The sequence below is a fragment of the Rhinopithecus bieti genome, unplaced genomic scaffold (assembly GCF_001698545.2).
Source record: "Rhinopithecus bieti isolate Rb0 unplaced genomic scaffold, ASM169854v2 scaffold_62, whole genome shotgun sequence".
Taxonomy (NCBI): domain Eukaryota; kingdom Metazoa; phylum Chordata; class Mammalia; order Primates; family Cercopithecidae; genus Rhinopithecus; species Rhinopithecus bieti.
The window spans coordinates 412,537-416,819 of record NW_016802942.1 but is presented as its reverse complement, the minus strand read 5'-3'; the positions used below and the strand labels follow the sequence as shown (position 1 = coordinate 416,819).

The window sequence follows — 4,283 nt, the reverse complement described above, 5'->3', positions numbered from 1 at the left end:
CGGCTAGTTTTTTGTATTTTTTTAGTAGAGACGGGGTTTCACCGTATTAGCCAGGATGGTCTCGATCTCCTGACCTCGTGATCCGCCCGTCTCGGCCTCCCAAAGTGCTGGGATTACAGGCTTGAGCCACTGCGCCTGGCCTCAATTTTTATTTTTTAACATGAGTACTGGAAAATTTTAAATCATATTTGTGGTTTACATGTTATATTTATGTTGCACAGCCCTGCTCTAGAAAAGGGTCAACAAACTATGACCTGCAGCCAAATCCAGCCTGCCTGTTTTTGTAAACAAGTGTTACCAGAACAAGATCATGCCTATCCTTTTATGTTATTTTCTGTATCTGCAGTTGCTGCTACAAGAGCAGCAGAGTTGAGTAGTCCATAGAGATTGTATGGCCTACAAAGCCTAAAATATGTACCTTCTGATCTTTAACAGAAAAGTGTGCTGACCCCTGCTCTAGAACAATACCTGGTTTGGTAGATATTTTTAAGCCTTTTAATTGTAGACTCATATCCTATTATTCACACTTACTGTGTGACAGCCATAGTTCAAAGCACTTCATCAAGACTTTCATTTAATTCTCATTAATCCTAGGATGTTGGATTTCTCCCATTTTGTAGATGAGGAAATTGAGGCACAGAATGGTCAGGAAACTTATCCAACTTGCTCAGCACCCCTCAATTCTAGGAACTGGACCTGCTTGACCTTCTTTATGCAAATGTTTTGACCCCTCAAACCCACTTGATTAGCCCACAGTGGGCACCATGGTTCTGGTTGTTGTTGTTGTTTTGTTTTGTTTTGTTTTAACAAGATTTATTTGAACTAGAATTTTTTGAATTATTGTTCTGAACTAGAATCGAGATGGACTTGGTCTCCTATGGAAGAAGCCAAGGGGCACTGGGCTGAGGTGCAATTAGTACAAGCAAGCTGGTGTGTAGTGAAAAGAAATGAAGCTCACAAGCAGAGAAGAGAGAGAGCATCCTAGATGCTCATCACTCATTTAACAACAACAAAAATGTGTTAAGTAATAGTAAGCACTGGCTGGGTGTTTGCTAGGTGTGTATAGGTGAATAAAACATGTGGATCTTCTCTTATGGTCTTGTGGGGAAGGCAGTAAAAACGTTTTTTAAATGTGATGAACACCATGAAAAAAAACCATGCAAATTATTTACTGTTTTTAGCAGGTTTCCTCACCTGTAAGATGAAAATAAGCCATTATCTGTATTTCAGGAATATTGTGAGGATTGAGATGACAGGAGAGTGTATGTCCCAGAGAGTTGCTCAATAAATATATGTTGCCTTCCACTGTGAAGAGGTAAGTGAGGGGGTGAGTATCAGTAATTGTGTACATTATGACATTTAAAATATTACAGTTGTCATTTGTAATTTGTGGAGAAGGTTGTCAGCTGCATTGTTCACAGCAGGTGTTTCAAATCTTTTCTGACTGAATGAGACTCATCTAGAAAAAGCCAAAGTCAGAGTTGTCTGCATTCAGTCCAGGAGCAGAACCAGAACTGTCTTTGGGGCTGATGGCAGCCTAACTGGGAGGTCCTGCTGGGGTGTGGAGGAGGGTTGTATGCCTGTGTGTGGTTTAAATCAGAGTCACCTTGGAGAGCTGAGCCAATATGCAGGCCCTACTCTCAGAGATCCTAATTCATCTTATCTGGAGTGAGGCCCTGCCGTTGTTTGTTTTTGTTTTTTGTTGTTTAATTTCCCCAGATGATTCTAATGTGCAATCAGGGTTGAGAACCACTAATGGTGGGAGATCAGCCAGGCTCAGGATGCTGGTTGAGCAAAGGCACAGAGCTGTGCCCATCAGTGGTTGAGAGTAGTCAAGAGGGAGGCCTGCTAGGGCTCTTTTTGCCACTGGCCAAGGAGCTTTGGCTCCATCATGAAAGCAAGGGGAAACCTCTGAAGGGCTTTAAGCAGGAAAATGAGGGAATATCTTGCTGAGATCTGTACTAGAGGATGATCCCTCTAACAAAGTGCCAGACTCATAGTTGGGCCTTGTGAGTGCCAGAAGTAGAGTGAAGGCAGTGAAGGAGCAAATTATAGCTGTCCAGATGATGGAGAGCCCAGATAGGGTTTGGTACTACCCTGTGTGTATTTCCTCTAGCAACCAGTGTCTGTCCATGTTGAAATACCACATGTGTTGTAACTGGCCAGTTTCTTGTCAGTATTCCTCTCACTAGGCTATCAGCTCCTTCAAGGCAGAGACTATCTCTTTAGGCTCAGCATCTAGCATGTACTCTATCCCTAATATATATTTATTGAATGAACTGTGTAGAACTAAGCTGGACATATGCCTTACTTTGTTTTTTTATAGCAATTGTCAGAATTTTATATCTCAGTGGCTTCCATGTTATACCCTCCTAGGGCAATAAATCCTTTATATGTACATGATAGTCCCACAGAGGACTAGAAAGTTTGACTGGATTTAAATGCTATTAAAAATGTGGAAGGGAATGGAAAACAATATAGTGGGTCCTCAAAAAATTAAAACTAGAATTACCATATAATCCAGCAATTCCGTTTTTGAGTATATACTCAGAAGAATTGAAAGCAGGGTCTCAAAGAGATTGGTATACCAGTGCTCACAGCAGTATTATTCACAATAGCCAAAAGCTAGAAGTAACCCAAGTATCCATCGACATTTGAATGGATAAACAAAATGTGTTATATGTAGACAATGGAATATTATTCATTCTTAAAAAGGAAGGAAGTTCTGACACATGCTACAACATGGATGAACCTTGAGGACATTATGCTAAGTGAAATAAGCATGTCACAAAAAGAAATACTGTATGATTCCACTCACATGAAGTACCTAGAGTAGTCTCATCCATAGAGACAGAAAGTCGAGTGGTGATTGCCAGGGACTGGAGGGAGGGAAGAATGAGGAGTTGTTTAATGGGTGCAGAGTTTTCGTTTTGGGAAGATGAAAAGAGTGCTGGACATAAGCATCTTGGTGGCAGGGACTGTCTTTTCAAAAATCCATGGGCTCTGTTTTATAGCACTTGATATTAAATAATCACCACTGAACATACACCGGCTAAGAACACTGAAGTGATTACGGAGAGAATTCTTGCAATCTTCTCAGACACCATCTGACAACTGACATAAAACATAATGACCTTTTAGTAATTCTACTTCTCTTCTCTTTTCTTTTTTTTTTTGAGGTGGAGTCTCGCTCTGTTGCCCAGGCTGGAGTGCAGTGGCGCGATCTCGGCTCACTGCAAGCTCCACCTCCCGGGTTCACGCCATTCTCCTGCCTCAGCCTCCCGAGTAGCTGGGAGTACAGGCGCCCGCCACCACATCCAGCTACTTTTTTTTTTTGTATTTTTAGTAGAGACGGGGTTTCGCTGTGTTAGTCAGGATGGTCTCGATCTCCTGATCTTGTGATCCACCTGTTTCAGCCTCCCAAAGTGCTGGGATTACAGGCATGAGCCACCACGCCCGGTCTAGTAATTCTACTTCTGTGAATTCACTTTAAGGAAATGAAAGATGTGGAGACCGCATATGTAAGAATTTTCTTCAAACTTAGAGGAGAAACTGGAAGGCCCTCAAATAGGAGAATGGTTAAAAACTATTGCAAACTCCTAGTATGATCCAATAACATAGCCATTTAAAATCATGTTTTAGAGAATACTTAATGATGTGGAAAAATAGTCCTAAAGCTAAGTGAAAAAAAAAATCAAGATGTAAAACTATATAAAAGATTAAACAGAGTTATATAATCCAGCAGATTCAAGATAATGAAAACATATGTCCATGCAAAAACTTGTACACAGGCCAGGCATGGTGGCACATGCCTATAATCCCAGCGCTTTGGGAGGCCAAGGCAGGTGGATCACCTGAGGTCAGGAGTTTGAGATCAGCCTGGCCAACATGATGAAACCCTGTCTCTATTAAAAATACAAAAAATTAGCTGGGCGTGGTGGCAGTCGCCTGTAGTCCCGGCTACTCAGGAGGCTGAGGCAGAAGAATGGCGTGAACCCAGGAGGTGGAGCTTGCAGTGAGCCGAGATCATGCCACTGCACTCCAACCTGGGTGACAGAGCAAGACTCAGTCTCAAAAAAAAAAAAAAAAGACATATGAAAAGACTGAAGATAATACACAAAATTTTAAAGAGGGGCATTTTCTGAATGGTAAGATTTTAAGTAATTTTCATTTGTTCTTTTAATCTTTTCTGTAGTTTCTATGATAAGCATGCATTGTTTTCATAATCAGAAAAGTTATTCGTCTAATATAATTTCATGATAAACTACACATTTGAGATATAC

At 41.0% G+C, this 4,283-nt stretch overlaps 1 protein-coding gene across 5 annotated transcripts in view; it reads left to right on the top strand.

Moving 5' to 3' along the window:
• Positions 1-4,283, top strand: part of TCEANC (transcription elongation factor A N-terminal and central domain containing) — a 12,363-nt gene that overhangs the window by 1,113 nt on the left and 6,967 nt on the right. For 4 of the 5 annotated variants that reach the window (XM_017853362.1, XM_017854755.1, XM_017854067.1 and 1 more), the window contains exon 2: positions 1,231-1,315. The gene's annotated coding sequence lies outside the window, so the exon portion shown is untranslated. Of the gene's footprint in view, positions 1-1,230; positions 1,328-4,283 lie in introns of all 5 variants that reach the window. The other variant, XM_017852649.1, reaches the window with a different exon arrangement.